Source organism: Neovison vison, chromosome 8 (assembly GCF_020171115.1).
Source record: "Neovison vison isolate M4711 chromosome 8, ASM_NN_V1, whole genome shotgun sequence".
Lineage (NCBI taxonomy): Eukaryota > Metazoa > Chordata > Mammalia > Carnivora > Mustelidae > Neogale > Neogale vison.
Window position 1 is genome coordinate 30,404,149 of NC_058098.1, and position 24,695 is coordinate 30,428,843.

The 24,695-nt window shown below is 45.9% G+C and overlaps 1 long non-coding RNA gene across 1 annotated transcript; it reads left to right on the plus strand.

Annotated features, from left to right (window-relative positions):
* Positions 1-5,436: 5,436 nt before the first annotated feature.
* Positions 5,437-12,751, plus strand: LOC122915629. Its single transcript, XR_006386071.1, has 3 exons — positions 5,437-5,470; positions 8,250-8,316; positions 12,741-12,751. It is a non-coding gene; the product is annotated as an uncharacterized LOC122915629 (long non-coding RNA).
* The last annotated feature ends 11,944 nt before the right edge of the window (positions 12,752-24,695 follow it).

Here is a 24,695-nt window from a genome sequence, read left to right on the forward strand (position 1 = left end):
AGTTTCCCCATTCCATCTTCCATCTTTTACTTGGGTCTTTGAGAATTGACTACAGGAGAGTAGGCATGAACAGCAGGGGAGCCCTGGTGACCCTGCTGGTCTTTAGGTTCTTCGCGATCCAGTGGCAAGTCTTGATTTAAGATGGATCCCTAGCATTTCTCTCCCCTCCTTTATGAGACCCCTTTAGAGCGAGCATAGAGAAGAAGGAGGAGGTCATCCTCCAACAGAGAAGTTAACTCCTAGGCTGATAAATCTGGACTTTAGCTCCCTCGAGAAGTCATGAGGGGTTGGAGGAGATCTGGAACCTCCTCCCCTCTTCTGAAGATGGTGCAGGAGGTTGTCACTTGCCAAGATAGAATGCTGAATGGGACAGAATGTGGACAGAGAAGGTGTTCCTGATGGGTATCCTGTTTGGGGGGGACCAGAGCCCTCAGTTCCCTCCCACCCCACCAACCTTTATTTGTCTGTTCAACACAAATTAAACAACAGCTATATGCTTGTAACAGTTCCGGGCACTGGAACCACATATATGATGTTGAATAAAGCAAAGTCCCTCCTGGAGCTCACATTCAAATGGCAGAAAGGGTCTCTAAGCATTAGGAAGAGAGCTAGAACTTGCTAATGACTATTAAAGCAATCTAAGCCTTCCTGATACCCCTACTTGTATCATTTAGTCGAGTTACTTCCTGTGGTCAAGGCTTGGGGCTACCATCTCTCATCCGCAAGACAGCAGAGCTTGGTGTTTAGGAATGGTGCCTCTCAGTGATCCTAGGTCAGGGAGTATGTGGGGGAAAGGATGTCATTTGTAAGGAGATACTGGGTAATCTTTCCTCCCAGCCTGATCAACTGGGCCTGCTGGGGACTTGAAGCCAGTTATGATTTGGCAATTTATGCTAGTTTTTGCTTAAAATTAATGGAGTTGGAGGCTAGTGATTTTATCTCCCATCACAGTGGAGATGGTAGAGGTTGGGGATGGGCGCCAATAGAACAATATCCCACTCAGAGACTGGCGAGCAGCTCTGCAGACCCTTGGAATGGCTGTTAGCTTTGCAGCTGTGTTTGCTTCTGCTCCTAAGAGAGCGACTTTTGTTTCTTTTTATGTTCTTTCGGAGCGGAAATAAGCTGGGAAGCAGGATATTGGACAAAATCGGAAGACACACTAGCGTGGAAAACTCCCCGAGTGGGGCAGAGATTAGTTGTGGTAGGTTAAAAGCTGTGATAAGCAATGCCAGCAGCTTAGCGCAATGAAACTTTAAATCTCTTCTACTCAGCGTCCAGTGTGGATGTCCCTGGTTGTCAGAGTTCATGGAAAGATCATGAGGCAACTCGGGATACCTGCTCCTTCCAATGCATGGCTCCCCTTTTCCCCCAGAGCCTGGGAATTCTCCAGGATCCTGGAGACGTCTTCTAAATTGTCAACATCCTGTTGCCCAATGAACAGAGAGGGAGTGTGGGGGATTATGTGAACATTTGAGGAGCCACACCCAACACCTCTGTCCGAGTCCACTTAGAAGCAAGGGGGAGATGTGGTTCAGCCAAGTGCCCAGGAAAAGGGAACAGACTTGATGACCATCCAGCCTGTCCATGCTGCAGAACAGAAGAGCCCTGGCAAGACTTGATTTGGACATTAGTCAGGCAATGTCTCATGGACGGATTGTGAAAAGAGCAGGTAGATTGGCTGAACCCCAGCCAACACTCCACCCAGGCCCAGGGATTGCTGTTCATGTGGCCACTCTTTTCTGACCAGGCGCACCATGCACCATGCTTCCAGAACAGCTTGCTAAAAAAAACCCATGAGAGTTGGAAATACCATTTGGGGATGAGCTGGTGATGGTGACAATCCCAACTCTTCCAGCTCTGGTGATGCACAAGGAGATTGAAGTGGGCAGTGGAGACTCAGCTAGCTAGCATTGCTTTAACCTTCGAGGAGAATTAGCAATCCCTTTCTAGTGGAATCCACCCAGTGCCAGTGAGAATCTCTCCCCTTCCTTGCCTAGAAGTCTACTCCTATAATCTGGGTCTCCGAACTCCAAGAATCACGATTTCTCATTCCATCACATTTTCTTTGTACCTCCTAGTACAAGAGACATACAAGCTTACTACCTCCTTCCGCCCCTGAGATTGGGTAATGCGAGGAGTGAGGAAGTCGATCCATAGGGATATTCCGTGGGAATGAAAAGGAAGATGAGAAAGTTCCAGGGATAAACTTTGCAAGCCTGACAAATTCTCTGACCCTCAAACAGAGCCGCAAATGCTAATGAGGGAGATTTCCTAACACAGAATTAAAATAGGCCAGTCAACTCAGAGGAAGTGGCCTATAATCAGCTTGAGAGGCCAGGCAGGGTTGCATGACTCCAATCCCACTTAGGGAGGCAGAGACAACTCCTGCTGGGATGTCAACCTTCCAGCTCACAAATAAGATGGCCCAAAGCCATTTTCCATTTCCTTTCTCCTGGGCCAAGATTCTCTGGAGAAGGCAGTGAAGAAAGGAGGATTTCCCTTGATAATGATTCCCTGGAGAATAGAAGGTGGAGGAAACAAACAAACAAACAAACAAATCCCAAGTGTCCCAGGAAAAATATTAGGATGCAAGGCTGGCCTTCGACACTTTGGTCTTCTTCATGTCTTATCCCTCCAGTTCCTACCAATTCTCCCCTTCTCTCTCTTCTGTAGGCTAGTGATTGATTCTCGGACCCTCCATTTCCTCATGAATGTAAAATGGTGGTAATCACTGTCCCACGTGGGGATTAAGTGCCTACAAAAATCCCGCTCCCCTCCCTCGTTGGGCTCCCGCATTGTCTTTGATTTATTCCTCTGCAGTGCCTTGTAATTTCGTTGTTTACCTGTAGTGTCGGGAAATCGCGGCCTTCTTGGGATTTTCAGTAACTGTGACATATTTGTGTCTTTGTGCCCAGCCGTGAGTGCCTGGGCTCTGGAATTTGCTCAGTGGGTTCGTTCAGTTGGTGGATGAACGTGTGTATCAACAGGTGAAGACAGGAAGGATGGAATACACCGAGTGTCACTGAGAGGCACTGATGGGTGCCATCCTTTAGCAAGAGGCGACAAGGAGGACCTTCACACATTCTGGGAGCCTGGTCTGTTTATGGCAGGAGTGGGCACCTTTCTCCCAGGAAGAGGGTTTCTGGGAGGCACCAGGAGGAGCTGGATTACAGTGGTATTGCCCCTGCTTCCAAAAGGGACTAGAAAGGGCCCAGGGTTGGAATGTGTCCGACATGTTCCTGTAGTTTTTAGTTTGGGTTCTTGTCTAGGGCTTCAGGCCTTTGAAGGAAGGTGGTCACTGGACACTGCAGGACCCAGTGACTTCTCTGATCGCAGCAGAAGGCCGCTCTGGGTTGGTACCTACATTGCAGAGGAACATCGATGACTTGTTCAGCCAATACCCATTTGAAATCATCTGGTCCCACCAAGACGGGTTGAATGAATCCCCAAAGGATATGTCCACATCTTAATCCCTGGAACCTGTGAATGTCACCATCTTCAGAAAAAAAAGTCTGTGCAGATGTAACCAAGGTAAGGACTTTGAGATCAGGAGTTCTTTCTGGATTACCCAGGTGGACCCTAAACCCAATGATAAATGTCCTTATCAGGATGAGCCAGAGGGAGATGGGACATGCATACACAGAGGAGAAAGCGACGTGAAGACAGAGGCAGCTTCTGTAGATTACCAGCTTCCGGAAACAGGAAGAGGTGAAGATGGCTTCTCCCCCCAGACTTGGGCAGGAGTGTGGCCCTGCCGACATCTTCCCCACTAGGTCGTGGGGGAGGGGGGATGGAAAATCCAAATCTGTAGCACAAGCTACAAATTCAGGTAAGGGTTGAAGTTGCAGGCCTCAGTCTGAAATCTGTAGGCAGGCGGCCACAGGCTGGAATCCCAGGGAGGGTTTCGATGTTAGTCTTGAGGCAGAATGTTTTCTTCTTTGGGAAACCCTGGTTTGTGCTCTTTAGGCCTTCCCCTGATGGGGTGAAGCCCACCCACCCTATCACGGGTAATCTCCTCTGTTTCAAGCCAACTGATTGTTGATGTTCTTTACATCTACAGAGCACCTTCACTCACACATCTGGATGAGTGTCAGAGACACAAACAGCCCCACAAACCACAGGGACCCAGAGCCTTGCTTTTCTTCCTTTGAACAACCGAATTGTGACCCAGGGGGGTTTTTATTAGAAAAGTTTCAGGGATGGTTTTTAGGGGATCTTGCTCTATTTTGGACCCTGTTTTTGACCCTCAGGTTTATTGTGGTTCGAGAGAACCACGTCAGTTTAATTAGCTCCTGTCAACCAGGGTTCAGCCCTGAGGGTCTGACCCTTGTGGTTGAAATTGGTGACAGCTCAGATGACCCAGGTTCCCATGTATCCAAACGAATTCTCATTCTTCTACCAATAGTTGCTAGTTTTCTCTGGGTTTAGGGAAATCTTTAATTATAGTTACCCATTCAGTTCTGGTTAATTAGTTAATTCTACAGTTATCTCCATACCTGGCTCATGGCAGGCATGAATCTTTAGAGGTGACTGGAATTTAAGGATCTTAGGAGCTTTTGGGGAAAGCATAGGGGCTGGACAGGGGAGGAGGAGGAGAGGTCCCTGGGGCTGTGGAGGGAGGCCGTGGAAGAGTAAGGGGGGAGAGGCAGGGCTGCATCTGGGGAAGTAAGCGCAGGACAAGGAGGAGAAAGATTAAGGGCAACAAGTCTAGTTGGCTGTTACTTGAGTTTTCAAATTGCTCTTTAGCTTTGGCCAAAGAATCTTACAGTGAAGCAATTTTTAAATCAGAATTTACTTTGGAGACCTCTGCACACTGATAAAAATATCTCTCTTGTTCCTTTTGTTTTCTAAAGGTGTCTCTCAAATGAACAATTTTGTGCAAGTCAAGCATTCCCTGGAGTGGCCACTGAAAGTCCAAACGATCCTTGGCAAAGTTAGGCCGTTTGGAAAACAGGCACAAGGATTTGGATTCTAATGAGAATAATCAGTCAGAGACAGGAGTTTTTCCTTGAGAAGGAGAGGACTTGGAGACCCCATGGGAGCTGGCCGTGGTCTATAGAAATGTGATGCTTTGACACCTTGTGTCTGTAGGACCTCAGCCTGAGAGCTGGCTGTCTCCAAATGCAGACCTGACAGTTTGCACTCCCTGTGGAAAACCAGAGAGCAGACTCTCTCTGGACAAGGTATTGAGATGGAAGGAGACCCCCATTCAGCTTTACTGGTCACCCACAGCAGTTTGTCTGAATGGATTCTGGTGCAGTGAGAACCACAGACTCACCAGTCTATGAGGCTGGCTTGACCTACAACCTACAGGGGGCCTCTGTCTGTGTTCTGCCCTGTGATTCTCCATCTGGTGACAAAGAGTTTTGACAGAACAGCACCAAATGGAAGCACAAAAGAGAGGAAAGGCTCAATTCCACCAAGAATGCAAACAAAGGAGAACCAGTCAAAAAACCTGGGCACTAAACTGGTAAGACATAGCTAAGGACTCAATATCATGCGGGGGGTAACTCAGACTAAGTGTTGACTCACCACCCTGGGGTGGATTTGACAAGTCATGAGTGGCAAGGCACAGAGGGCTCATATGTTGTCTGCAAATAATGCCCCTGGCCAAAGGCTGGGGCAGCGGGATGTGCAGTGCAGACTGTGTCTTGTTGGGCTGTGTCTTCTTGGGCCCGCCAGGAGAACTGTGGACAGAAGCGAAGACTTCCTAGATGAGAACAAACAGAGGCTGTTTATTCAAAGCCCTATTACAGCAAGGGAGTCAGCCACCATTACTTTGTTAGGGACTTAAAGGCAGGCAGGGAGTGGAAGATGTTCTAGCACAGAGAGGAAGGAAGGCTTCAGGTGTGCCATGATTGGAGGCTGTTGGCATGGGGACCCTGGAGGGAGCCTGACTAGAAGCCAGGCATCTTGTGTGATTGCTGGGGGAGCCCATTTGCCTTTATTTGATGGGCCCTGGGTGGGAAACAGGTACATGAAATCAAGAAGCTGGAAGTCATGAGAACAATTCCTGAACTGCTTTGAGCATTTGGCTTCCTGAACTGGTTGTTACAGACAGTGGGTAAGAGTTCTATTGTCATTTATGGTCTGGCCATCGTCCATTTGTATATTCAGGTTCTCAAGAGATATTGGTGTCTTACCCCAGCAAGTTCACAGTATGGGTAACGAAATCAGATGTACTTTGAAGGGCAAGACTGTATGTGTCTGGAATCAGAGGGTCCCTCTGAGGCTAGGCAGGCTATGGGCAGGTGGCCGGTCAGGGCAGACTGATGGGGTTGGCCAATGGCTTCCTTCCGAGAGCAGGTTACCAGTGTGGGGCTGACCCAGAGATGCTGGCCTTATCTCTGACCAGCCCTGATTTAAGCTTTTCCTACTTTTTACACATCTCCTTTGGCATTGAGAGATCTTCCCCAGCTGCACCTGGTACCTTTAGGGGAGTATATTCTAAGGTTGGGGAGGAAGTGGTATGGTTTTGATAATAGGGGGCCAGGGCGCAATTACAGCCTGCAGTTTCTCCCCGCTGTGTGGGGAAAGCATTGTCACACCTACACACAAAGACGCTATGACAGTCACATCCTCTGACAAGCCAGAGCGGCCCCTGTGCCATTGTGTTAAGAATCAAGACGCTGTGACATCACAGATTTCCCAGGTGGGTAGGGGTGCAGAGATGGCAGGAATTACAGGGGCCTTGTTCCTTTCATTGGGCAATTTAATGCATTTCCTTCCCCTTGGAAGATTGGCTCTAGGAGTACTTCTAATTCCTGATGTCCAGTTATTGCTAATCTAGGGTGACTGAATGGGGGGCCACTAAACACAAGAATTCTTTTGTCAACAAAACCTCACTGAATGGCTTGCTACATTGCCTGAAAGGCCACATCCTGGCTCCACTCTTGGGTTGATCATTGCCTCCCATTTCCCCATTCATTCATTCACAAATATTTATTACAAGGGTGCACTATACATCAGGCCCTTTGCTGGGCAGGGGGGTAAAATGTTGCGTAAGATACAGCCTGGATTTCCCTGGATACTGTAGTCTACCATGGGAGACAGGTGGTAAGACATGGAAGTACAATGAGTCTAGTGCAATGAGGAACACGCACAGGGCACTGTGTCAGGACGGTGCAGGGCACTGGGCCACCTAGATGGAGCAATGAGGTCAAGTGCCTCTGAGAGGATGCCATTTCGACTGAGACTGGATTTTTAGAAATACTGAGTTTGTGAGGAACAGACGAATGCACCTCAGGCAAAGGAAAACCACGTAGAAAATTCTCAGGCTGGGACAATTACAGCATTTCTGCCACCAAATGAAGGCTAGTGAGCTTAGAGCACAGAAAATGAGGACTGAGGACACGAGCGACAGCCACAGAGGAAGTGGGGGGGACACAGAGAGAGGCAGAAAGGTGTCTACATTTAATTCCAGCAGAATATTTGAATCAATGGAGAATTTTCCAGGAAACTTTTTACTAAAGCATGATGTATGGGGAGAGAACTTACTGTGGGTAATTGCTGAATTTTCATGAAGTGAACACACTGTGTAACCATCACCCATATGAGGAAATAGTGGGACCCCCTACTCCTGTCCCATGGGAGACTGCCATTGGGCATCTGGACCTCCCAACTGCCTGGTCCTTGTGTGGCCTCTTGGTCAGGAGCTCCTGCGGGATTGTCACTGCTCCCACCCGACCCCGGGCTGATGACACGGTTCATGGTTGCTTCTTTCACTAGACTTGAGGCTGCCTAAGGGCAGGGGCATATCTGTTCTGTTTACCCTTGGATCCCCACTCTGGGCTTGGATCATTTGTCATGACTGACCCACTGACCATCCAAGGTAGAGGCCACTCTTTTGACTTGAAAACCCCCCTACTCATAGAGAGTCACTCCCATTCCCCTGCACCCACCCTCCCCCAGCCTGGGCAATCACTCATTTACTTCCCTTTTCTTTCTTTCTTTTTTAAAGATTTATTTATTTATTTGACATAGAGGAGAGGAGCAGAGGGAGAGAACCCTCAAGCAGACTCCCTGCTGAACACAGAGCCTGCTACAGGGCTCAGTCCCCAGGACCCTGAGATCATGACCTGGGCAGAAATGACGAGTCAGATGCATAACTAACTGAGGTGTCCACCATCTACTTCTTATCTCTATAGATTTTGCCTATTCTGAACATTTCATTAAAATGGCATTATGGATTGGCTTCTTTCACTTCACATAGTACTTTAAAGGTCCATCTGTGTTTTGGTGTGTTTCAGTACTTCACTCCTTATATGGCTGAACAGCATTTCACTGTTTAAAGACACGGATTTGAAGTCTTTTCTGGTAAGTTCATTAGCTGGGGTTCCTCTAAGGTAGTTGCTATTGATTACCTTTTTTCCTATGGATGGGTCCAACTTTCTCATTTCTTTGTGCCTCTCATAGTGTTTTTGTTGAAAGCTGTACTTTTAAAATAATACAATATGGCAGGTCTGGAAATTGAATTCTGTCCCCATCCCCCATGTCGGTTTTTGTTGCTGTTTGTCCTAGATGCTGTTGTTTGCTTAATGACCTTTCTGAACAAATTGGGGAAAGTCTGTATTCTTGATTGTGTGTGGCCACTGGAGTCTCCGTGTGGTTAGGGTAAGTGGTCAACCAGTGATTGGACAGAGCGTTTTAAATGTCTGGAGACGATGAGTGTTGGTCTGGAGATATTGAATCTTACAGTCTTTGCCAGGGGACTCTGGGTACATCTTGGGGCCCATTTCCAACACTCAACCAGACCGTTGACACCCCTTCCTTAGCTTTCACTTGGGTGTGTAGATCCTTAGAGTGAGTCAAAGGTGAGAGCTTAGGGCCTTCTCAGGACTTTCCTGAACTCTTGCCCAGCCTTATACACCCAGGGAATCTTCCAGACCCTCAGGAATATGTCAGAGATTTTCCAGGTACCTATGGGTATCTCATTCCCAACGTCTCACTTTATGTTTTTTTGGTTAACCTAATACTGCTCCAACTGCTATCCATCACCCTAGGTAGTGTGGAAGTTAAACATTTGCTTTTAATAGTTTTCAATGTGCCCCCAGGGGAAAAAAAGCTTTTCACTTTTTCTTTCCCCTGGAAAAGCACAGAGTCAGGTCAAAGAGAGATAGCTTGGTAAGTGGGATCTTCCAAAATTAACCAGACAGGTCAGATAATGATAATTCTTTAGGACTGTGGCTTTGAAAGGGCTCCAGCCCTGGTCTTTCTTTCCGGGGTCTGCCAGGCTGCTACTTTCCACAGCAAGTGCGGACTGTTATTTTTTAAAGACTATTTGGAGCCGGAGAGTGGTGGATAGGACGAGGGCAAGTCACCTGGCCACACAGCTCACTGTTCCTAATGAGATTCGGCTGGCTTTCTTTGAATACATGCTCTGTTAATAATAAACTCAGGTGAATTTGCAGAGTTCTGAAAAATGTTGATTCTGAGGATTCTGCTTTTATAGAGGAGAGAATTTTCAGAGCTCCTTACTCTGCCATTTTTGCTGGTGGTCCATCCTTGTACGACTCTGTACTGTACTCATCTAGGCATTTTTCGATGTTCTTTTTCTGCATTTCTGTTTTCTGTGCTTTTCTCTTTTTTTCTTTAGCAAGTGTACATTATAGGTTGTGTTAGGTACTTCACAGGTTGTGTTGTATACTTCCTACTGCGTCACAGTGGGGACTGTGTCATAGCCGGTTGTCACATTCTTCGGATGTTAAAAATAAACTATGGATTCAGGAGTCGTCAGCTTGGTCTGTTGGTTACAGTTTCCCCACAAACATCACTTGAAGATTTATGTAGTCATTTGTGGCCTCCACTCGTTATTTCTTCTGGGGTTGTGAAATTGTGATTTTTTTGAAATCTGTCATTCCTTCTGCATTTATGAGCTGTGATTCCTCTATAAAGAACTTCCATCAATTATTGGGTTATTCTGAAATACACTTTGCAAGGAAAAAGAATAGAAACTCGATTCTTTTGCTTTCTTTCTTTTTATGGTGATAGAATTTACAGATAACATAAACTTTATTGAACCTAACATGAAATTGATCATCTTACCCATTTAAGTGTATAGTTCAGGAGTGATAAGTACATTTATGTTGTTGTGAAACAGAGATCTGGAGCTTTTTTTACTTTGCAAATTTGAAACTCTGTAACCATTAGACCACAGCTACCCATTCACCTTTCCCCCAGACCCTGGTAACCACCATTCTACTTTTTATGAGTTGACTACTTCAGATACCGCATATAAGAGGAATCATTCTGTATTTGTCCTTTAATGACTGCTTCATTTCACTTAATATAATGTCCTCATTTCACTTAACATGTTCTCAAGATTCACCCATGTTCTAGCATGTGACAGGATTTCCTTCTTTTTAAAAATTTTTAAAAAAGATTTTATTTATTTATTTGAGAGAGAAAATGCAAGAACACATGACGGGGGTAGAGAGGCAGAGGGAGAAGCTCATTGAGTAGGGAACCTGATGTGAGCCTCAATCCCAGCAGCCTGAGATCATGACCTTAGCTGAAGGCAGACGCTTAACTGACTGAGCCACCCAGGAGCCCCTATTTTCATTCTTTTAAATAGTAGCCATCCTAATAGGTGTAATGTGATTACCTCATTGTGGTTTTGATTGGCATTTCTCTGATGTTGATGTTGATCATTTTTTTTTCATATGCTTATTGGCCACACAGGGTTTTTACTTAGACTTTATATTTGTACCTCTTTTATCATATGCTGAAAATCAGTTTGATTCCTTATAACTTTATCAGAAGTACTTATTTGTTTTATCTTTGTGTGTACATGTAGGTGTTTATATCTGTAGATGTGTGTCTATTTCAAAATAACAATACTGACTTTGAGAGGCAGAATAATCCATCCCTCACTCCCCAAAGATGTCTATGTCCCAATCCCTAGAAACTGAATGTGTTATGTTTTATGGCAAGAGAAAATTAAGGTTGCAGATAGACTTGTTTACTAGTCAGGTGACCTTAAAACAAGCAGAGTACTTTGGGTTTTGCAGGTGAGCCCAAGGGAGTCCCAAGAGTCCTTAAATGATGAGGAGGGAGGCAGAAGAATCCAAACTGTAGAATCAGGAGAAAGATTAGACTCGCCATTGCTAGCACTGAAGACAGAAGTGCATCATGAGGCAAGGAATGGGGGAAGCATCTAGAAGCTGGAAAATAAATGCAAGGCAATAGGTTTTTGCTAGAACCTCCAGAAGGGAAAGCAGCCCTGTCATACTTCTAAACTCTAGAATGGTAAGCCAATAAATTTGCCGTTTGGGGCCATGATAATTTATTATAGCAGTGCTAGGAAGCTCATACAGATTTTGGTGCCTGGACGCAAAGTGCTACTGAAACGAATACCTAAAAATGTGGATGAAGAAGGCTGGCAGCTGGGAAAATTTTTAGAGCATGATAAGAAAAGAAAAAAAAGTAAATTTCCCTGAATAAGTTGTTAATAGAAATATGGATGTGATTGACTCTGTTAGTGCTGACTCAGAAGGAAGTGAGAAGCAGGGTAATTATCTCAGAGGGTACCTGAACCGTCCTGAGCAGACCGCCGATAGAAACATGGATATTAAAAGAGCTGTCGGCAAGGCTCGGATGGAAATGAGAGACGTGTTCTTGGTAGCTAGTGGAAAGGGAATCAGCTGAAAGCACTGAATTGGGTTGTGCAGTTATGTGGAAAGCGAAACTTGTAAGTGATGAATTTAGATATTTACCTTAAAAAAAAAAAGATTTTGTTTATTTATTTAGCAGAAGGATAGAGAGAGCCAGAGAGTACAAGCAGGGGGAGCAGCAGAGGAAGAAGGAGAAGCGGGGTCCAAGCTGAGCAGGGAAGCTGATGTGGGGCTCAATCCCAGGACCCTGAGATCATGACCTGAGCCAAAGGCAGTAACTTAACCAACTGAGCCGCCCAGGCATCCCGGGCATTTAGATACTTAGCTAAGATTTCCAAGCAGGGGGTTCAATATGTGGCATGGTTTCTTCTTGCTTCTTATAGTGAGATGTAAGAGGAAAGAGCTAGGTTGAGAAAGGATTAAGCAAAAAGGAACCAGAGCTTGATAGTTTGGGCAATTTTCAGCTTACCCAGATTGCAAAAGAAGCTAAAATTAGGAGAGTCACCATCAGGAAACATAGTCTGGGAAGAAATTGAAGGGTGTGGACGGACAACCTGTTGTGAGTGCCTTGGAGGAGCCATTGTTCAGACTCCCCAATCATACGGGGGGCTCCGTGAAGGTGTGTGACTCATGCACCCCTCAGCTGGCCTCAGCAGAAGCTGGGAATAGAGATGGGATTATCCAGGAAATTTCGGTAGGGGAGTGTCTTGTGTAATGGAGCAAATCCCTGAGATAGACCCAGGAGATCCACAAGCCTCTTGCAATGTATTTCAGCAGAAATACAGCCAACTTGGACTGAAAGGTACAGAGAAAGGACAAAATGAAAGAAGACTGTTGGGCACCAACCCCCCCATCCCCCAAATTCTACAGGCGAGAAACAAGTTGATAAAACTACTAGACTGCAAACATGTGCTATTTTTCTTAAAATAAATAAAAGATGACTCCAAAGGGTGGGGCCACAAACAAGAGAGGATTATTCCCAGACCATGGAACCAAATGGAGTTTTTTTGGCTGGATTTTGAGATTGTTTGGGACATGTGACTCTTTTTTTTTTCCTCTTCCATTTTCATCTTCTTTGAACCAAATGTCTAATTGTTATCTTATGCCTATCTTTGCATTATACTTTAGGAACAGACAACTTGCTGCTTGGGTTTCATAGGTTCACAGATTGAGGAGAGGAATTGTGTCCAGAGGTACAATTACAAGGTGAGAAATTTGTATTGTATTAGACTACTAAATTTGTGGTCATTTGTTACCTCGAGCAATAAGAAACCAATACTCCAACTTTATTGTCAACAACGAGACTACTGTGTGCAGTTTAAGATTTCTTTGTTGTCCATTTTGCCTTTAGAATATCACTCACTAGGGTCACATGGTCAAAATACTAGGTTTCTAAGTCATTGGAAATATTTATTTTCTGTATGGTTGTTCTTCCAACCTCATATACAATAAGGTCATTTGTTGAAGCTTCTTTTTTACATTTAAAGATGCTTTTCTTTCTTTTTGAATTAACTTCTTTTTTTAAGTTTTTTTTTTTAATCTTTCATTTGAGAGAAAGAGAGAGAGAGAGCGAGCAAGCAGGGGAAGTGGCAGAGGGAGAGAAAGAAACTCAGACAGACTCCCTGCTGAGCACAGAGCCTGACAGGTAGCTAAATCACATGACCCTGAAATGACCTGAGCTGAAATCAAGAGTTAGAGGCTTAATTGACTGAGCTACTCAGGCGCCCCCCTTTTAAAAAAATTATATAAGGGGCGCCTGGGTGGCTCAGTGGGTTGAGCTGCTGCCTTCGGCTCAGGTCATGATCTCAGGGTCCTGGGATCGAGTCCCGCATCCGGCTCTCTGCTCAGCAGGGAGCCTGCTTCCTCCTCTCTCTCTGCCTGCCTCTCTGCCTACTTGTGACCTCTCTCTGTCAAATAAATAAATAAACTCTTAAAAAAAAAAAAAAGAAGCACTTCTGAGGAATTAAAAAAAAAAAAAAAGGGCGCCTGGGTGGCTCAGTGGGTTAGGCCGCTGCCTTCGGCTCAGGTCATGATCTCGGGGTCCTGGGATCGAGTCCCGCATCGGGCTCTCTGCTCGGCAGGGAGCCTGCTTCCCTTCCTCTCTCTCTGCCTGCCTCTCTGCATACTTGTGATCTCTCTCTGTCAAATGAATAAATAAAAAATCTTTAAAAAATTATATAAAACATTTACATGATTCCAAAATTGCATTCCATCTTTCAAATTCTTTCTTTCCCCTTATTGCTAACCATTTTAAAGATTAGTTTTTGACTTACCTTCTGTGATGAATGGAATGTTTGGTTACTCCAAAATTCATAGGTTAACATGAATGCAATGGGATGATAATTGAAGACGGGCCTTTTGGAGGTAATTAGGTCATGAGGTAGGGGCCTAATGATGAGATTAGTGCCCTCATAACAAGAGATAGGAGAGATCTTGCTTCCTCCTTCTCCCGTCCATGTGAGGACATAGCAAGATGGGAGCTGTCTACAAGCCAGAAAGTAGTTCTCACTACAGGCTGGATCTACTAGCACCTTGACTTTGGACTTTTCCAGCCTCCAGAACTGTGAAGAATAGATGCTTGTTGCTTAAGCCATCCAGTGGATGATTTTGTTAGAAGAGCCTGAACTAAGATACCTTCTTTTCAGATAAACACACACACATGCACACACACACACACACACACACACAAACTACTACCAGTGACACTTTCTTTCCTTTCTTACACACACACAGCAAACAATACACATTATCTTGTACCTTCCTTCTTCTTCTTCTTCTTTTTTTAAACATAAAATATTTCAAAGATCATTTTTTTATTGGAGATACAGGTCTTCCTTGTTGCTTTTTATAGGGACATAGCACCCCATTGTACAGATAGACTGTAATTCATTTAGCCATGCCCCTATTGTATATTTAGCTTATTTCTGGTCTTTCACCGTTACAAATAATGCTGCTTTATGACTAGCTTTATTCCTACATCTTGTTATATTTTTGCTAGCTGTATAACATTTTGTTATATTTTTGCTCTATGGGGATAGATTCCTAGCAGTGAGATAGCTCCAACAAAGAAGTTAACACATATGTGAATTTTCCTGGGTATTGTCAGGGAAGGAGCTTTTTTTAAAAAAATAGATAGCTGTCCAGAATTACCTGTGTGATGCCCAGGTCCAGAGTGTGACCTTAGAAATAGTTGGTTGAAGAAGAGGAAGGGAGAGGAAGTGTCACCACGAAGAGTAGGGTTTTGAGTGGGGATAGACATGCGGATGCTAAATTCACAAGAAATACATGAAAGGAATGCTGTCAATAGGTGTTATGATTATTAGCAAATGAGAGGAATGACTAGGAGGTAGATGGATGGCAGCAGTGGGGAGCAGCGAGGGGTGACAAAACCATTGGACCCAGAGTCTCAAAGGATCTGTAGTTTCAGCTAGCTAGTGGGGAGAGCAGAGTCAGGAAACACTAGGAGAAGGATAGCTGTCTTTGTCAGTTTGGGCTACAATAACAAATTACCATAGACTGGGTGGCTGAAACAACAAATATTTATTTATCACACTTCTGGAGGCTGTGAAGCCCAACGTCAAGGTGCTGACCTATCTGGCGTCTGCCGAGAGACCCCTTCCTGGTCTGCAGATGGTTATCTTCTTGTTGTATCCTCCTACTAGAGAGGAAGGAGAGGGGGAGAAGGAAGCTCCCTCTTGTTTTTTCTCTTAAGGGTGCTAATCCCATTCATGAGGGCTCTACCTTCCTCACCTAATTACCACCTCCTAATACCACCTCATTGAGAATTAGGATTCAAACATAGGAATTTGGGGGTGGGCCAACACGCATCTTCAGTCCATAGCGATTACCCAATCCTGAGATGCTGGAGGTGTTAGAGATGAAACAGGGAACTACTAGAGAGGGCCTTGGGGAAAGAGTGTTCTAGGGGATGCTAGATTTATTAAGCAGGAGGGAGTGGAATGCCCCGAGAGGAGTTTCACAGTGCAGGAGTGCTTCTTATGGAGTGGGAGGACACACTGGGTGTGTTTGGAAGGGCAGGGAGAGGTGGTTATTTGCATCACCAAAAAGGAGACCCAGGAAGTTGTTGAACTGGGGATGTGGGAGCTGGTGGAAGACAGACGCTAACTGAGATGATCAAGAATGTGTGGTGTAGGGGCGCCTGGGTGGCTCAGTGGGTTAAGCCTCTGCCTTCAGCTCAGGTCATGGTCTCAGGGTCCTGGGATCGAGCCCCACATTGGGCTCCCTGCTGAGCAGAGAACCTGCTTCCCCCTCTCTCTCTGCCTGCCTCTCCGCCTACTTGTGATATCTGTCTGTTAAATAAATAAAAAATATTAAAATAAAAAAGAATGTGCAGTGTAGATATAGTTGACTGCTCACCCAACATCCATCCTTCATTGTGCCTCCCTGCCATTCTTTCTTCCTGATAGAGCTTTGTGGTGGTTTAGCTATCTATCTTCAAGCCTTGTGCGTGTTCCTTCCCTAGTCTTAGGAAATGGGTCCTAATTGGTTAAAGCCATCCCGGAAATCCTGTTCTTAGACCCAGTGTTTGGTTTAGGCATTGGCAAGGGATGAAATTCTGTTAAATGGGAGCAAGAGGATGTCTTCCAGAATCTTCTGGGAATTATTTTCTAGTTCTTCATAAAAGACACAAGGAAAAGATAACCACTCTTCTGCTTCTAGAAGTTATTGTTTCTGGTACAGTGTTTGGAAATCCCGCAGCCATCCTGGGACCACGAAGACACAGATTAGCAAGGTGATATGCTGGGGCTGGCACAACAAAATGATGGAAGGAATCTGGGTTCTTTTTTTTTTTTTTTTAAAGATCTTATTTATTTATTTGACAGACAGAGATCCCAAGTAGGCAGAGAGGTAGGCAGAGAGGGAGGGGGGAAGCAGGCTCCCCACTGAGCAGACAGCCCGATGTGGGGCTCGATTCCAAGTCCCCGAGATCATGACCTGAGCTGAAGGCAGAGGCTTAACCCACCGAGCCACCCAGGCGCCCCAGGAATCTGGGTTTTTGATGACTATATGAGCTGCTGAATCAACCAGCCTGGAAGTTGCCATGCTGTCATTGGAAACTCTTAGTTTCGTGCCTTGAACTTATGAGGAAACTATCAGTTTCCTCATAGGCTACTTTGAGTTGGGCTATGTATCTTTTTATCTTCTTCTTCTTTTTTTTTTTCACCCATAAATGTCAAAATGTTAACACGTGGTGTGAAGAGGTTGGGAAATGTACTTATTTGTCAAGACATATTACTATTCCCAACAATATAGGGATTGGTCACTAAAAACATGTTAAGAAATAGATATGTTGATAGGTGTGTGTGTGTGTGTGTGTGTGTGTGTGTAGATTATTTCTCAAAGGATTCTGTGAAATTGGTAGCAGTGTTTACCTTTGTGGAGAGAAATGCCTCAGGGGAAAGGTTGGAAGGGAGATACTTTTCACGGTTTGCCTTTTCCTTTTTCTATTTTGCATCTTATACATGCATTATTCATTCAAGTAAGGCAAGAACTCAATAGCACAAAATATGCATTGAAAGTGGCAAAGAACCTAAATGACATCGTAGAAAATAAAATTAGTGATGAATCAGCAAACTAAAGACAATCTAGAATGCCATGCAATAGGTCAAGAGATGAACTTGATGAGAGAGAAGATGACAACTCTGAAGAGAAAGCATAGAGCCCACCACAGAAATGGAACAGAAGAAAGAATTAGAGGCAAATAGGATGCTTTTCTGAGATCAGAAATGATGAAGATCAAAAAAACCGAACTGCACACCCTTAAATAATAATGTGCAAGAGAAAATAGTTTTCACATAGTGGTAGGAAAAAGAGTAAGAATTTTGTTATTAGAGGTCATCTATCTCCTCATTTCTTTCTCTATTATTAAGAATAATAATAGAGCCGCTGCCTTCAGCTCTGGTCATGGTCTCAGGGTCCTGCGATCGAGCCCCACATCAGGCTCTCTGCTCGGTGGGGAGCCTGCTTCCCTCTCTCTCTCTGCCTGCCTCTCTGTCTACTTGTGATCTCTCTCTCTGTCAAATAAATAAATAAATAAATAAATCTTAAAAAAAAAGAATTGTGATTAGACAATATCACAAAGCCCAATAAAATATAACTAGACTGAATATAGATGTATCTTTTCTTTTAACCCAACAGACAATTTCAAAGGTGTCAAATATTTGTAGGTGTTTTCATACAATAAAATAATATGTACCTTTCTGAGAAAAAAAAAAGATAAGAAAGTTGGAGAATCTTGGGGGCCAGAGACCGTGCGATATAAATCAAATTTTCTAATTATTGAATAATTTTCTTAGTGACTCGTAGTTTTGGAAAACAGTTTCTATAAAAATTTAAATAAAGTGAGAGAACTGCAGTGAAAAAGAAGAACTGAATGTATTTCAATAAAAGAATAATAATAAAGAACCTGGTATTTCAGTGTATCCTGGTGAAGATTTCATATTTTGGGATATTAAGAAACGTAATTCAGTGTGGACTCAGATTTCTCCCTGATAAAGACAGTGGGGTAAATGTCAGAAAATCATTTTTTCTTTTTTTTATTTTAAAGATTTATTTGCTTATTTTAGAGAGTAAGAGAGAGCAGGAGGGGCAGAGGGAGAAGGAGTGAGAATCTCAAGCAGATTCCACGATGAGCGCAGAGCCCGATGCAGGGCTTGATCTCATGATTCTGAGATCAGGACCTGAGCCAAAACCAAGATATGGAGGCTTAACTGGCTGTGCCACCCAGGTGCCTCTAGGGAACCATTTCTTAAGCAGATGTTATATCCATCACTGTTGTGGGAGACTGTGATGGGTATGCTCTGAAAGACACATGCTTAGGGAATACTATGGAATATATATATATATATATATATATTTACAAAGCCCACTAATTTAGTAAAAAAAAAAAAGGGTTTATCTTTGTTTACCTGTATTTCCCAATAGCAAATGTTATGCCTTGGGGCGCCTGGGTGCCTCAGGTTAAGCATCTGCCTTCGACTCAGGTCCTGATCTCAGGGTCTTGGGATCAAGCTCCCGCATCAGGCTCCTTGTTCAGCAGGGACCCTGCTTCTCCCTCTCTCTCTGTCTCTACCTGCTGGCCCTGCTCCTGCTCTCACACGCACATTCTCTCTCTCTCAAATAAATAAATAAATAGGGTCTTTAAATAAAAAACAAATGTTATGCCCCTGCTAATATCCATAGATAATTCCCACTACAGTACTTTGGGAATTATTTATCAGCAGGGCTCTAGGATTGTGATCCAAAAATTCTTAGCTCCACTAGGTTGTTGTTCCTATGTAGAGGTATCAGGAATATATTATTTACAGCTGAGATATGCAAAGTCTTAGAAAATGTATCATTCCACACCCCTCTCCTGTAAGGACACTGCCAACCTGAACTTGGGCTACATTACTGTGCAGAGTTCACTTAGAGATGGGAATGACCATGGTGGTGGGGTGTAATGGAGAACGTACCAGGCCAGGAGTCAGCATATCAGATATTAAACCTAGCCCAAGGTGTGTCAGTTACTCATTATGTAATCTTCAGCTGGCTATGTTAACTTTCAGGATCTTAATCCATCATCTAAAGAGTAATTCCATTTTCTTAGGATTAAATAGGATAAAACTTATGAAATTTAACTTGATAGGGTGATAATAATATATGCATAATTTCAATTAGAGTTCCCCCAAAAGTAGACTCTGAGGTAAGGATTCATGTACAAATAATTTATCAGGGAGGTGATCCTGGGAAGCACTTGTTGAGGAAGAGGGAAGTGGGACAGAGAAGGGAAAGCATCCCATAAAGATGAGTTCTCAAGTCAGTCACCACTGTAGGGACCTGGGGCTCAATCCCTCTGGGAGCTCTGGGACACTGTGAAGAACAAGAACCTCAGCTTATCCCATCTGTGGGGTGAGGGAGGTGGGGTATCTACACACCTGTTCCCATCAGTCAGTGTGGCTGCGGGGTTTGGGGGTTAATTTGCTATCATTTGTAGCCTGCCCCCTACTCATGCTCCCAGCAGCCCATGGGAGCCCCTGGGAAGAGAGTTGCAGTTGCTGGCAGGTGAAGTTCTGGAAATGGATGTTTCCAACGGGATGCAGGTGGAGCTCCAACAGCATCTACTATGTTAGTCATCTTCCAAGTTCCATTTCAGGCACTATGCTAAAAATGATCGAAATACATATTTGGAAATATTTCCCCAAATCTCCTTCCTGAATATTATCTCAAGACCTACTTTTGTGGGGACAGCTCCAGCTTATACTTGCCTCTGGACTCCTACCACCCCACGGTATGGCCCTTCTTTCTTGTGGATCTCATCCTCCATGACACCCTCCTCTTGTTCCCCTCCTCCGCCCCCCACCCCCGGCCTGTAGCAAGGGAGTGGGAATGCACAGATGCTTGGGAAGGACTTGTTAACTGATGGGAGTAATTCCAGGATGTGACTTGGGTCTTAAACTCATATGGATTCCCCTTCCATCCAGAAACTTCATTTTATTTATTTTTTTAAAGGTTATTTATTGATTTATTCAAGAGAGAAAGAGAGAGAATGAGAGAAAGAGCATGAGAAGCAGGGGAGGGTCAGAGGGAGAAGCAGACTCCCCGATGATCAGGGAGCCCGATGCAGGGCTCGATCCCGGGCTCCAGGATCATGACCTGAGTCATGCTTAACCAACTCACTTAACGCTTAACCAACTGAGCGACCCAGGCGTCCCCTAGAAACTCCATTTTAGAAGCAGAAGATACCTTCTGATGAGAATGGGGTCCTTACAGAAAACTCACGGATGACAGCCAAGCTGGATTCCATCTTTTTGTCCCAGTAAAATGCTTAGCGGAACTGCTCACACGGAGCAAAACAGACCGGCTTGAGTTACGTGCCACTCTGAAGCTGACATTCCTGATTTCAAAACACCCTCTTATCTCAGAATCTTCTCTACCCCCAGATGCCAACCACTCCCACTCTTGGTCTCTTTCTCCTGGGTGCCGGCCCCTGTGCTTGGGTCCAGGGCTCCTTCAGCCTTTGCTAGTTTGGCTAACCATCCAGGTACCTCCTTCGTTCTTCCTAACCCATGTGGGGAACCTTCCAAAGTCGCTTCTCAGCTGGAGAAGGTGGCCTCACCAATCAAAGACAACCCACTGGCATAAGACCTGCTGGGACTAAGGGTGACAAGGGTGACGGGTGACATATGTCCATCCCTGTGAAAATGTCTGCCTTCCCCCTTCTCTGAGCCTGGCGCCTTGAAGCCAACCTCACTCCTGGGAAACAAATGAGGGACTTGATTTTTTTTTTTTTTTTTTGGTTCACAGAAGGTGAGAGCCTTAGAAAAACTCAAAAACAGTGCCTAGAACAACCCACTGCACGTCCCCCCAAACACCAGTGATGTGCTGGTGGCTTTATTTTTTGATAGCCCGCTCCAGAGACGCCTGCATTTTTTCCCACTCAATTGAGTGACTTTTTGATGGATTTGACTGGTTGTTTTGGCATCGAGGAGGCACAAACTTGAGCCGGGGCTCCACAGAGGCGGTGAAATCAGACATGAATAATAATCATAATAAACCTTCACAACATTTGAAAATTTCCAAAGAGCTTTCCCGTGCCTTTACCTCGTTCCATCCTGAAGTGCCCTGGGACACAGGCAGGGCTGGGAGTATGGTTCCCATTTTCCTCATGGAGCACATGGAGGCCCAGATGTGGGGCCCAGCTTACCCCCCCCGACCTGACCAGACCTGGATCTCTTGTCTGGGGCTCTTTCTATGTTGGGGGGAAGAAAGAGAGAGAGAAAGAGAAAAAAAAACCTGCCTGGTGGGGTCTACATGGCAAGGGGTTGGGCAAGGCCTCTTCAGAATGTTTGCTTGGAGAGTAGGGCTAGTTAGGACTCAGGGAATCAGATTCCAAGGAGGAAAACACACATCCGGGCACTGGACACCATCTTGGGGCAGGCCCTGAGGAGGTCTGAGCGAGTCCCAGGACTTGCAGGGGACCTAAGACACTGGGTATGTTAACAAGTCCACAGGGCACTTTGCCTGTTCATCTCCTGGGGTTGGTGCCAGGCACAGCTGTGAGGTGAGCACACTTGGCCTTCAGGGCTCCCAGCTCTACCGTGTAAACCTTTCTAATAGCACTCCCATTGGCCTCCGCGCACAATTTTTGCTCCTCTTTCCACCCCCTTACTTCCCCTGGCTTCATTTTCTGGCTTCTCCTTTCCCTTGCTCCACTATTTCCAGCCTTCTCAACCTCAGGGAAATTCCCTGCCCCACCTCCCCCTTTCTAGGCTCCAGCTCTGTTCGCTCCGGATATAACAAACTCCTTATGGGAGAACACCTGTGTGGTCCTCTCTCTCCTCAGGTGAAGTGCACTTGTTTTTACAGGAGTCTTCTTGGGACAGCACTCCCCTCTTCTTGCCTTGGTCCAAGCTAATCAGCTTGGGGATGTCTGCTTCCCGGAAGCTGACCTTCCTTTGGAGGTACCAGCCCCTTTGCTGAGGGCATCTCCTTCTTTCTTCCTAATTCATGTGGGGACCTTCCTGTTGCTTCTCAGCTGGAGAAGGTGACCTTGCCAACAGAAGACAACCCACTGGCCTAAGACTGGCTGTGAGTGAGGGGTCAAGGGTAAACCTGGCCTGCTCCAGGAAGGCTTTCTTGGCTGCTCCCCTCCACTCTGATCCTGGGCAACTGACACCCGGGAAGCTGGGTTGATCAGCCCAGCTCCCCCCAAACCCTTCTACTTCTTTGGAGCTCTCCTTCCTCCTTCCCCCTTCCCTGCCCTCTCTCTCCCCTTCCTTTCATCCCTGTCATCACACACGGTGGATTTCCTGTGTCTTTGTGATCAGTTCACTGATATCTTCCAGGGAACTGCTATATCCTTCCTCGAGGTTTTGCAAATCTCAAGGTGGCCAAAGGGAGCTCTAACGAAACTCCAGGCCTCTGTTGGGGAGGGTTTGGGTGAGGTGCTGAGGTTACCTTGGGACTCCTGAAACTTACTAGAGGGAGGGGGCCTCGAGTTTGTGACTGGCACTGAAGTGACTCCTTTTTCTGTCATTTGCACATATCTTAGGTCGAATTCTTGTCTTGCAGTGGCGAGAAGCCACTCCCGTATCTTGCTGGGTCTTCATGGGATTGTGTAAATGGGATGCTGTCACGTGTGGACATAGGAGAAGGGGGAGAAGGAAGCGGTGTGGGCAGAGGAGAGGCTGCTGTTCCTGTCTGTGCACGCTGCCTGAGCCTCTGGGTGCCTCACTTGCTTGGGGCCTGTAGCTCCCTTGTGGCCTCCTTTGCTCATGGGCCACAGGCTCTCAGGCTGCAGCCCCCTCCCCTCCCACACACTCAGGGTGCAGGCAGCAGCCAGTGTGAGGTCAGTGCTGGGCGCCCTGCCGGGAAGCGAGGCCCACTATGGCCTGACGGAGGACACAGACTCCAGGGCGTCCCTGGGGACATGTCCTTGCCCCTGGGGACCTTGGGGGGTTCTGGGCCCTCCCCACCCCTCCCCACCCCAAATTCCTTCAAAAGGGCCTGACAAAGATGAGGTCTCTCTCCCCCCCAGCCACCCATGCCAAATGTGAATCATATTTCATTTACGGCATTTTCTTTCAGTGAAAAAACACATAGTTTGACCAATTAAAGCCTCTGTTGGACTAAGCCCCTGACAGAATTGGGGAGGCAACTGAAAAGGACGTCCTGTTCCTATGGTTTTTCATCTCTCTCCTGTTTTTTTTTTTTCCCTTTTGGTCACGGTTCAGATTTAGAGAGAGGCAATGATGGGAATCAACGATGTCCATTCTGGCCTGTTGGTGGCTGTCAGGATCCAGCTCCCAGCTGTGCAGTCTGGGCCAGCAGCGAGACCCGGTTCGAGAGGCAAGCGTGAACTCTGAGAGGCCCCAGTGGGCCCCTGGAATCTGGAGGGGAAGAAGGGGGGCTGCCTCTGCTGGGGAGAGCCGGGGGCGAGGGGAGCCCCGCAGTGAGTGTGAAAGGGAGGAACCTACTCCGGGGAATGGGGAAGGCAGGGTGGAGAGGGCAGCGTGGTCAGAGGGCCTCCCACCAGCTGAACCTGGTAGAGTGAGGGGCTGTGAGTAGACACTAAGGAGCAGAGACATAGCAGCCTGCACGGAGCCCTGAAGACTGACTCCATGGGTCCAGGAGGTGGGATTGGGGCAAGGGAGGACACACATGGCAGGTGTGAAGCAGTGAAGGTAGTCAGAATCATGGAGCAGGCAAGGTGCGAATGGGTGTCCTTCATGAGCAGGCGGGGCCAAGCATGGCCTCCCTGCCAAGGGGACTCCATTGGTGTACATGGCATGGGCTGGGGAAGACCAGGGAAAACTGAGCAACAGGAGAGGGGAAGGAAGGAATGGAAACTACATTTGCTTGGCAGCTATGTACCTGGCATGGTTATTAGGTAAATCACACATGCTTCATTTCATTCCAGCAAAACCCGTTGATCCATTCACTTATTTATTTAATCATCCAACAAACATTTATTGAGAGCTTTCCATACATTAGATACTTTTTTAGGCACCGGAGATGAAAGTCGAATGAAACAAGGTCCCGCCCCTCTCTCAACAGTTCACAGTCCAGATGGGATGGGCCTTCCATCAGGCTGGGTAGTCAAGGGTGGCTTCCTGGAGGAGGTAACATTTGATTTGAGTTTGAAGGTCTTAACTAAAAGAAAAATTAAAGAGTGTTGGTGGGAAGTGGTGGTGGTATTCCATGTGGAAGTAGGAATGTGTGTGCAGGCACAGAGATTTGAAGCACTAACATTTTCAAGGAAGTGTAAATGGTTCCCTGTGACTGAGGCTAAGGCTTGGAGATGGGCTCAGAGGTGTGATGCAGGGATGGAGGGCCTTTTGGAGGTCCAGGAGCTACAATAGGGTCTGAACACAAAAGCTTTGCAATACTTATTTATTATTATTATTTATTGGTGGGCGACATGACAATGCCATTTATATACTCAATTCTGTCTGTGGGGTCATGCTGGACATAGGGAGTCCCATTGAAGGGTGTGGCCATGACTGGGGGTGGTGAGCAGTGGAAAAACTGGTATTAGGATGATGGTTTCAGAGATGGAGAGAAGCGGGTGGTTTGGGGGCT